Source organism: Trachypithecus francoisi, unplaced genomic scaffold (assembly GCF_009764315.1).
Source record: "Trachypithecus francoisi isolate TF-2019V2 unplaced genomic scaffold, Tfra_2.0 Lachesis_group0, whole genome shotgun sequence".
Lineage (NCBI taxonomy): Eukaryota > Metazoa > Chordata > Mammalia > Primates > Cercopithecidae > Trachypithecus > Trachypithecus francoisi.
Window position 1 is genome coordinate 191,084,203 of NW_022681453.1, and position 10,983 is coordinate 191,095,185.

The window sequence follows — 10,983 nt, forward strand, 5'->3', positions numbered from 1 at the left end:
GTGACTTGGGTACTGTTAAAAGCATTCCGTTTTAAAGGGAAACAGAGCAGAAAAGTCAGAAAATTTGCAGCTGATGATGCAATAGAAAAGAAACCCCCATTTTTGAGGAGAAATTCAAGCTGGCTGCAGAAATTTGCATAAGTAGCAAGGAGCCTAATACTAATCTCCAAGACCACAGGGAAAATGTCTCCAGGCCGAGTCATAGAGCTTCACAGCAGCCCCTCTCATCACGGGCCTGGAGGCCAAGGAGAAAAAAGTGGTTTTGTGGGCTGGGCCCAGGGTCCCTGTGTGTGTGCAGCCTAGAGACTTGGTGCCCACTGTTGCAGCCACTCCAGCTGTGACTGAAAGTGGCCAACATAAAACTCGGACTGTGGCTTCAGAGGGTGGAATCCTCAAGACTTGGCAGCTTCCATGTGGTGTTGAGCCTGCAGGTGCACAGAAGTCAAGAATTGAGGTTTGGGAACCTCGGCTTAGATTTCAGAAGATGTATGGAAATGCCTGGATGCCCAGGCAAAAGTTTGCTATAGGGGTGGGGCCCTCATGAAGAACCTCTTCTTGGGCAGTGCAGAAGGGAAATGTGGGGTCGGAGCCCCCACACAGAGTCCCTACTGGGACACTGCCTAGTGGAGCTGTGAGAAGAGGACCACCCTACTCCAGACCCCAGAATGGCAGATCTACCTACAGCTTGCACTGCGTGCCTGGAAAAGCTGCAGACGCTCAATGCCAGCCCATAAAAGTAGCCAGGAAGGGGATTGTACCCTGCAAAGCCACCAGGGCAGAGCTGCCCAAGACCATGGAAACCCACCTCTTGCATCAGTGTGACCTGGATGTGAAACCTGGAGTCAAAGGAGATCAATTTGGAACTGTAAAATTTGACTGCCTCACTGGTTTTTGGACTTGCATGAAGCTTGTAACCCCTTTGTTTTGGCCAATTTTTCCCATTTGGAATGGCTGTATTTACCCAATAACTGTACCCCCACTGTATTTAGGAAGTAACTAACTTGCTTTTGATTTTACAGGCTCATAGGCAGAAGGGATTTGCCTTGTCTCAGATGAGACTTTGGACTGTGGACTTTTGGGTTAATGCTGAAATGAGTTGAGACTTTGGGGGACTGTTGAAAAGGCACAATTGGTTTTAAAATTTGAGGACATGAGATTTGGAGGGGCCGGGGCGGAATGATACGGTTTCACTGTGTCCCCACCCAAATCTCATCCTGAATTATAACCCCACATTCCCACACATTGCGGGAGAGACCCAGTGGGAAATAATCTGAATCATGGGGGCAGTTTCTCCCGTATTGTTCTTGTGGTAGTGAATAAGTCTCACGAGATCTGATGGGTTTATCGGGGGTTTCTGCTTTTGCATCTTCCTCATTTGCTCTTACCACTGCCATGTAAGAAGTGCCTTTCACCTCCCACCATGATTCTGAGGCCCCCCTTGCTATGTGAAACTGTGAGCCCAATTAACCCTCTTTTTCTTTCCAGTCTAGGGTATGTCTTTATCAGCAGTGTGAAAACAGGCTAATACATGCAGACACTTCATCTTATCTATGTTTGCAGCACAATTCCCGGAATTCCATAGCAATTCAGAATTAAATTATCAAATACTGTGGCTGCTTGATTTCACTAACTCAGTTAAGTTAGCAAACTTCTCATCAGATCTAAAAATTGAGCTTCAATTCTTGCTGTGAATGCTAAATAACACAGCAACAAAATTTGGCATTTCCTACATCTGATTCTCTTTCATTTCAAAGGAATTGCCTGGTATTCAGGAGACATAAGTTGGTCAATTTAAATTGTTTAACTTGCATTTGTTATGAATGCTACATTCAAAACAAAAGGATTTGGAAAATGCTGCACAGTAACAACAGTACAAAACCGTGAATCTTATTTGATTGCTCCATGTCTATGGCTACATTCCCATGGGAACCAGACACATTTTAATCTTTTTTGTTTTCAAAAACAAGGCACCATTCTTCATGAGCCTTGTCTTTGGGCACATTGCATATATTGATTCAAATATTAAAACGGGTTAATAATAGAATCAAACTTAGAATGGTTGCATGGTTTCCAGAAGAAAAAAATAAAATCGTTTTGAAGACGTATGTGCTTTCATCTGACTGGTTAAAATATGGTTAAAATTGCTTATATTTGTACAACCTTTTAAGAAAAATTCTTAATAATCTGAAAAGATAATCTTTCCTGCCTGTATGCTTAGAGTGTGTGTGTGTGTGTGTGTGTGTGTGTGTGTGTGTGTGAGAGAGAGAGAGAGAGAGAGAGCGAGAGAGAGAGAGAGAGAGAGAAGGAGACAGAAAGTGATTCGACATCATTCAGAAAACCCTCATTGAGTATCTTTCAAGTACTGAGAGATGTGTTAGACTTTTAAGCTACAAAGATGATCTAGATCAACCTTGTCTTCGAGTCATACAGGATATACAGACGTAAGTACCTTTCCGATACGGTGATAATGCAAATACTTACAAGGAAGAGTTGGCGGGTGAGAAGAAAGGTAACCAACTCTACCTTGTGGGAGGGGGCAGTTAGGGAACACTCTGATGACATAGGGACCTAATGAGAAGGACAAGCATAAGACCTCAGTCATAGTAGGCCAAGAAAATGTAAAGTGTGCTCCAACCTTTTCTTCCTTGCCTGAACTTCTTCCTTTTCCAAAAGACTCAGCTGAACAAACCACTTGGATCAAATTTTATTCCTACTCATGCTCAAGTTCGGGTAGGACAAGGGAGCTTTTTCTAAATTCAGAAACCTGCCTGAGTCTGTCTGAGCTTTGCCCACAGCCTCAGAGCTGAGCCAGAGGAATGGCAACGAAGTTCCGAATGTCGACTGAAAACCACGCAGGCCTGCCTGGCCACCTGGATGGCCACAGCAACTAATGCCTTCTCCAGAGCAGAGACAGATTTCATCTCTTGACACAGAAGCAAAATAACTCATAAGCAAAAACGGGCCTAGAAAAGTAAGAGGTGACTTGACTCACACTCGGGGTCTTGTTTACCTGGGGAAAGGTTTACTGACATCGAAGCTAAAACTCCAGTACACTGCTCAGCCCTTAGCACATGCTTGACCACAAAGGACCATTTAAGAAGTAGGATTTCCTCAGGTTCCTGCAAGAATTTAACCTTTGCTCTTAACGACTTTCAAATAAAATACCCATGTAATTGGAGGGACAGGAGCACACGTCTACCTAAACCAGACATGGGCCTTACGGTAGCCTTATGTCTACCTTAGATTTGCCCAGGGTAACAACGCAATGCATTCAATTTCCTGAGAAAGAACAAACCAGCGATAGTTGGTTCTAAAACTGCAGAGTGCTGCCAGGAAAACAAGTTGTGTAGGCAGTGGAGCTGTGACTATAATAAACTCTGCACTTCCTGTTACACTAACCATCTTCGCCTCTCCCAGGGTTCAACACAGCCCGTCTCCTGCCATTCTTATTTTTGAGTCTTTTTGTTTGTTTGTTTTTTGAGGCAGAGTCTCGCTCTGTCGCCCAGGCTGGAGCGCAGTGGCCGGATCTCGGCTCACTGCAACCTCCGCCTCCCGGGTTTACGCCATTCTCCTGCCTCAGCCTCCCGAGTAGCTGGGACTACAGGCGCCGCCACCTCACCCAGCTAGGTTTTTTTTGTATTTTTTAGTAGAGACGGGGTTTCACTGTGTTAGCCAGGATGGTCTCGATCTCCTGACCTCGTGATCCGCCCGTCTCGGTCTCCCAAAGTGCTGGGATTACAGGCTTGAGCCACCGCGCCCAGCCTCTCCTGCCATTCTTATATCATTCTCAGATTCTTGTGCCCAGATGGCAAGTTCTGCATGATCATCACAAAAGCCCTTGCTGAGTGAAACCACTCTCAGGAGAAGGAACATGTTCTCTTTCCTTTCAACCACTGTGATCTGTCTACAGTGTTTTCTAGTTCCCATCCCAAGACATGAGGTTTTCGGCAAAGTTGACTGAGATGAAATTATAGATTCCCCAGCGAATTCACGGCAGATCCCCAGAATATACATTTTTCTAGTTTTGTTTAGGAGCAAGCAAGAAAAGTAGGAAGAATGTATTTTAAATCCATATGAAAGAGCTAGATGGAGCAGCCCCAGCAACAAAGCAGAAGCCACGAAAACTGGACTGAGAGGAAGGTTGTTTCGTAAGGAGATGATGTGATTATCAACTAAAAGAAATGTAAGCTTTCCGTAGTAAAACGGTTTCAGCGGTTTTGTTCAATAACAAATGACATGCAAACATGCAGCATGGGTCTATATGCCCACTTAAAACTCAATATAGGGAAGACAGGGGAATATAAGGCTCATGTATCAGGTCTCTGAGAATCAACTCTGAAACTAATGTCATGTAAGTGCCTTTAAACCCCCAAGCAGAGTGCATATGCTCTGCAACCAGCAAGCACAGGCTACAGACGCTTTCCGAACCTCCCCTCTGCAGCTCACAGTCACCCCTTTACAATGCTCCCATAGCCCTGTGTTGGCAGTAAGAACACCAGTCCTGCCGCATGTCAGATCATCTCCTACTACACTCTGAGCTCGTTGCATTTGTTGCAGGGACTTTGACTTTCCACGTCTTTATGATTTTTCTCCCATCAATGACTAGTGCTATGCTCAGTAAATGCTTGTTGAACCTAACGTTAAAAGGCAGAGGAAATGGAAAGAATTTCTTTTCATCTCTTCTGAACATTTGGAAAGTATCACTTTTTTCCTACCCTTAAAAAATATCCACTTTGGGCCAGGTGCGGTGGCTCATGCCTGTAATCCCAGCACTTTGGGAGGCTGAGACGGGCGGATCACGAGGTCAGGAGATCGAGATCATCCTGGCTAACACGTTGAAACCCCGTCTCTACTAAAAAAAATACAAAAAACTAGCCGGGCGACGTGGCGGGCGCCTGTAGTCCCAGCTACTCGGGAGGCTGAGGCAGGAGAATGGCGTAAACCCGGGAGGCGGAGCTTGCAGTGAGCTGAGGTCCGGCCACTGGACTCCAGCCTGGGCGACAGAGCCAGACTCCATCTCAAAAAAAAAAAAAAAAAAAAAATCCATTTCGGTGGCTCATGCCTGTAATCCCAGCACTGTGGGAGGCCAAGGTAGGCGGATCACCTGAGATCAGGAGTTCAAGGCCAGCCTAGCCAACATGATGAAACCCTGTCTCTATTAAAAATACAAAAATTAACAGAGCATTGTGGCGTGCGCCTGTAGTCCCAGCTACTGGGGAGGCTGAGGCAGGAGAATCGCTTGAACCCCGGGAGGCAGAGACTGCAGTGAGCTGAGATCGTGCCACTGCACTCCAACCTGGGTGACAGAGTGAGACTCCATCTTAAAACAAAAAGAAACAACAGCAACAAATATATACATATATATATGTATGTGTGTGTGTATATATATCCATTTTGCATTTACTTTCATTTAGATAGTGCTTTACAGTTGGAAACTTTTTTCTTATATATTATTTAATTTGCTACTTTCAAGAACCCTCTAAGTTGGTTAGGGCAAGAATCATGGGGCTTAGAGAGTTAAAATGAATTTCTCACAATCGCTTTAACTGAATTGGAGCAAAAAGTCAAGCATTTTTAATTCCTTTGCATTTCCTGCCACACAGTGCTGCTAAGTGTTTGCACCCTTCCTCTTTATCCAGAGTACTTATACTCACTAAGCACTTGGTATGGCTCACAGTTTGTGCTAAGTGATATGGGGGCCAGTTTAAAAACCTATAATCCATGATCTGTTTCAAGTAATTTATTCAATGTGATAACATATATAACATATAGGACACATTTTTTCACAGGTTGAAGCTTATCCAGAAAATGCAATTATTTAAACAATGGGATTTTTGTAAATGAACATTGTAAAACATTTGTGATATTTTTGAATAATAAATACACCTTGAATTACATTGGGAGGAACATGCTTAAAGATGTGCCCAAAAAATCATCCACATGCATGCCTCCAACTCAAAACATTCAGGCTTGAGATCATCCAAAAGAAAGTTAAACAGAATCTTCATGGAACACATTTGCCTAATTTATAATAATTGAAAATATTGGCACCATGACATAAAAAATGATGAGCACTATAGAATATACCCAAATTAGGTTAAATACTCCAAGGTAAAAGAAGAGTAAAAATTCCTGTGAAGGATTAATAGTGACTGGAATTCCATTATATTTATAAGGTAAATTACAAACTATTATCTATCAAATCCTAATCGGTATTTTTATCTGATGTGGTTCTTATTTCTTAATTTAAAGGAATTTTATGTTCTCGTTCCTACAAGCTATATAACTGAGATTATAACTGAATTCACTTTTCAATTATCTGACCCTAAACAGAAGTATGTGTGTAAGCAGGAGTGTGGGGGAGATGTTTTTTAAAAATCATTATTACTTGGCCGGGCACAGTGGCTCACACCTGTAATTCCAGCACTTTGTGAGGCCAAGGTGGGTAGATCACCTGAGGTCAAGAGTTTGAGACCAGTCTGGCCAACATGGTGAAACCCCACCTCTACTAAAAATACAAAAAAATTAGCTGGGCATGGTGGTGAGCACCTGTAATTCCAGCTACTCAGGAGGCTGAGGCAGGAGAACTGCTAGAACCTGGGAGGGAGAGGTTGCAGTGAGCTGAGATCGCACCACAGCACTCCAGGCAACAAGAGTGAAACTCTGTCATGAAAAAAAAAAAAAAATCATTATGACTTAATGATTATTGGATGATAAGAAAATAAATAAAGCATCTGGCTTGTTTCATTTTGAAATTGAAAACATGTTTTTAAAACTCACTAGTAATAAAGAAATGTATATTAAACAAATGCTGAAATTATTAAGAATTCCTAATGTCAGTAACATAGTGGGAGTATAACTTGTTCTGGACGGAGATTATTACGGTTTGAGTATACGCGCCAAAACTCATGTTGAAATTTAATCTCCAATGTGGCAGTATTGAGAGGTGAGGCCTTTAAATGGTGATTTGGTCTTAAGGGCTGTGCCTCATGAACGGATCAATCCATTCATGCATTTAATGGCTTATCGTGGGAAGGGAACTGGTGGCTTTATATGAGGAGGAAGAGAGACCTGAGTTAGTGTGGCAGGATGCTCAGCCCCCTGGCCACCAGATACCCTTGGCCACCTCAAGACTCTGTAGAGAGCCCCTACCAGCAAGAAGATCCTCAGTAAATGTGGCCCCTCAATTTTGGACTTCTCAACCTCCATAAGTGTAAGAAATAAATTTATTTTCTTTATAAATTATCTGGTTTTAGGTATTCTGTTCTAAACAATAGAAAATAGACTGACACAGAGTTCTTGGCAAGTTAAGAAGTCTTGGCTAGTTAAGAAGGCATTACACCAAGGTTCTTTAATATGACAGTTCACTGAGAGGACATTAGGTACAAATGCCCCTAGCTTTTGATTTGAAAGCCTACAGTAGACTTAATAAATTTTTAAAAAGGACTTTATGTCTAAAGTTTCATACAGTAATGATAGGTATTAATTATCCATATAACTGATTTATAACGTAAACAATTTAAATATCCAGCCATATAAGAGAAGCACTCTGTAGAAGCTACACAACTGTAACGGCTTATGAAAAGCTGTCAGGGATATTAAAAATATGATGTATGAAGAGTTTATGGGGATATGAAATCATGCTCATGCTATCGTGTTAAGTGAAAAGAGAAAGCTGGAAAACTGCAATTATAATAAATCCCCGGGTATAGAGGAGGGAAAATGATATCAAAGACATTAGAAAGGAATAGACCAAGCTGTTCAAAGTTGTTACCTTAGGGTGATAGAAGATATTGTTGTTGGCTGGGTGCGGTGGCTCTTGCCTATAATCCCAGCACTTCGGGGGGCTGAGGCCGGTGGATCACTTAAGGCCAGAAGTTCGAGACCAGCCTGGACAACATGGCAAAACCCCATCTCTACTAAAAATACAAAAAATATGCCGGGTGTGGTGGCACATGCCTGTAGTCCCAGCTGCTTGGGAGGCTGAGGCAAGAGAATCGCTTGAACCTGGGACGCAGAGGTTGCAGTGAGCTGAGATTACACCAATGCACTCCAGGCTACGGTGACAGAGTAAGACTCTGTCTTTAAAAAAAAAACAGTTGCTGTTGTTCTAAGGAATTATGAAAATATTATATAATAAAAGACATACCTTATTTCCATCAACTGGTTGTGGTTTTACCTTTTGGGGATGAACTCTTCAAGCTTACCCAGCCATTCCCAAAAGTTAATATCACACATCCCAGGAGCTGCACTTAACAGTTGTGCGTTTTGAGTCCCAACAAGCATCCGACACCTTCCCAGCCCAGCACGGTGGCTCGCACCTAGATGGGTGCTTGTGAAACTCTGCTTCCCGCAGCTCTAGGCATGATAGGGAATCACGTGAAAGGATGATGGAAGATGAAGACCTTGTGGGTGGAGGTTTAGTCCCTTAACTCACTTAAATCAGAGTAGCTGCTATTCATCTGTTTTGTTCTTTTTTTAGGTTAGTTTCTGTTTTTGTTTATTTAAATTAAGAACAAAGCTACCTGCAAAACAATATGCTTTATTATCGTCCATAACGTAACTCCTGCCAGTGTTCCCAACCCAAACCCGGCTCTGTGGTGAAGCTCTCCAACCTTGCCATACTACCCTCTTTTTTCTAATCCTACTCTTAGATCAGCGGCTCTACTCTTGACTACAAATTAGAGGCATGTGAGAAGTTTTGTTTGTTTGTTTGTTTTTTGTTTTTGTGCAGTGGCGCCATCTGGACTCACTGCAAGCTCCGCCTCCCGGGTTCATGCCATTCTCCTGCCTCAGCCTCCTGAGTAGCTGGGACTACAGGTGCTGCCACCACGCCCGGCTAATTTTTTGTATTTTTAGTAGAGACGGGGTTTCACCATGTTAGCCAGGATGGTCTCGTTCTCCTGACCTCGTGATCCGCCCGCCTCGGCCTCCCAAAGTGCTGGGATTACATGCGTGAGCCACTGCGCCCGGCTGTGAGAAGATTTTAAAACATACAATGCCTGGGTCGACCCGTAGAGATTCCAATTACATTACTCAGGGTGGGGCCCAGGTATGAGTTTTGTTGTTGCTGTTGTTGTTTTTAATTTCAATCAGTTTGCGGGGAACATGTGGTGTTTGATTACATGGATAAGTTCTTTGGTGGTGATTTTGTGAGATTTTGGTGAACCTATCACTCAAGCAGTGTGCACTGTAGCCAATGTGTAGTCTTGTATCCCTCACCCCCCTCCCACCCTTCCCCTTGAGTCCCCAAAGTCCACTGTCTCATTCTTACGTCTTTGTGCCCTCGTAGCTTAGTTCCCACTTATAAGAGAGAACATACGATGTTTGGTTTTCTATTCCTGAGTTACTTCACTTAGAATAATGGTCTCCAACTCTATCCAAGTTGCTATGAATGCCATTATTTCATTCCTTTGTAGGGCTGAGTAGTCTTCCATTGTGTGTGTGTGCGTGTGTGTGTGTGTGTGTGTGTGTGTGTATGGCATTTTCTTTATGCACTCCTTGATTGATGGCCATTTGGGCTGGTTCCTTATTTTCGCAACTGCTAATTGTAATGACATGCATCTGCAAATCTCTTTTTCGCTTGAACCTGGGAGGCAGAGGTTGCAGTGACTTTTTCACATAATGACTTCTTTTCCTCTAAGTAGATACCCAGTAGTGGGACTGCTGGATCGAAGTTTCCTTAGAAGGAGCTCTGCTTTACACATATTTCACCTTAGAGTATTTAACCTAACTTCTCCTCTAACAAATGGATGGCAGCAGAGGTCTGCTTTAGCCAGATAGTGCACCACGCCGGTGAGCGGGGCACCTAGAGCACTGTGCTGAGGGGAAAAAGTGGAAGGTTATATTGCAATTACCGTAATTAAGAGGGAAACATTCACAGGTTAGCTTCCTCTGACATGCTGTGTTCCAGGTTCCTCTCCTTCTACCTTAGAGTATTTAACCTAATTTGGGTATGTTCTATATTGCTGATCATAAATTTTGATCACAGCTCTTTCCTATGGACTGGGGAAAAGCAGTGCAAGCCTGTCTGAATGTGTTAAAACAGGTGTGGCAGTAGACACAGTAGGTGCAGCCACACCTCTGAGAAGTCTGGCTGTTAAGAAGAAAAATGCACTAAAGCTGAATGAGCAAAGCTGAAGCGTAAAGTGAAGGACAAGTTCCTATCTCATTTTGATCTGATGTTAACGAGAAAAAGCCCCCAAACATCCAGTGATTTTTAATTACGGACTTTCCGATTACAGATCATGTATTTTATAATTAATATAACACAGTACAACTTCTATTTAACATTATATAATGATATTTCTGTGGGTGTAATGTAAATTCCTCATTGGCATCTAAATTCGGAGAGATTAAATCCCAAATACGTGTTAAAAACTTATAGAAGCATTTTTACATTGAAGAACTTTTTAAGTTAAATGAAAATTAGCTGGTTAATAAGGCAATATAAAACTCTAACGTTTGAGTCCACTGAAAACTTAACTTTTCAAAGAAGTACTCAGCCTGGTAACAGTGAAATATTGAAATTTCTTCCCAAAATCCCAAATTCTGAAACACCTCCTAAAAATACACAATCAGGTAGAAGTTGGGAATTAACATACAGATATAAGGTGAATACATGAATTTTGAAAACCATATTGATAAAAATAAACCCAAGACTTGCCCTACACTCAGAGGCTACAGTTTCTAAGTGTAGAAACTATCTTGACTGCGCAGAAAAAAAGTTAAGAAAGTGGAACTGAGGCTGCAGTTTTTAGAATGTCTGTCTTGAAAGGCTGGCCCTGGGCTGGCATCTGGAAACTTGGTCAATGGAGAGTTCCCTCCATTCTCTCTCTGATAAAGATGGTTTGCTGTGCACAGACTGTCTATACAAACAATGCGATTTATGCTGAATAGCTACTTTTCTTAAATTTTGATAGCTGCTAGGCAGAGGACGCCTACGTGACTGCCCCCCTGCCCCCGCCCCCGTTCCCCCCATCA

At 42.6% G+C, this 10,983-nt stretch overlaps 1 protein-coding gene across 2 annotated transcripts in view; it reads right to left on the minus strand.

The window, feature by feature from the left end:
- FGF12 (fibroblast growth factor 12) overlaps positions 1-10,983 on the minus strand; it is a 591,075-nt gene that overhangs the window by 313,416 nt on the left and 266,676 nt on the right. The window lies entirely within an intron of this gene.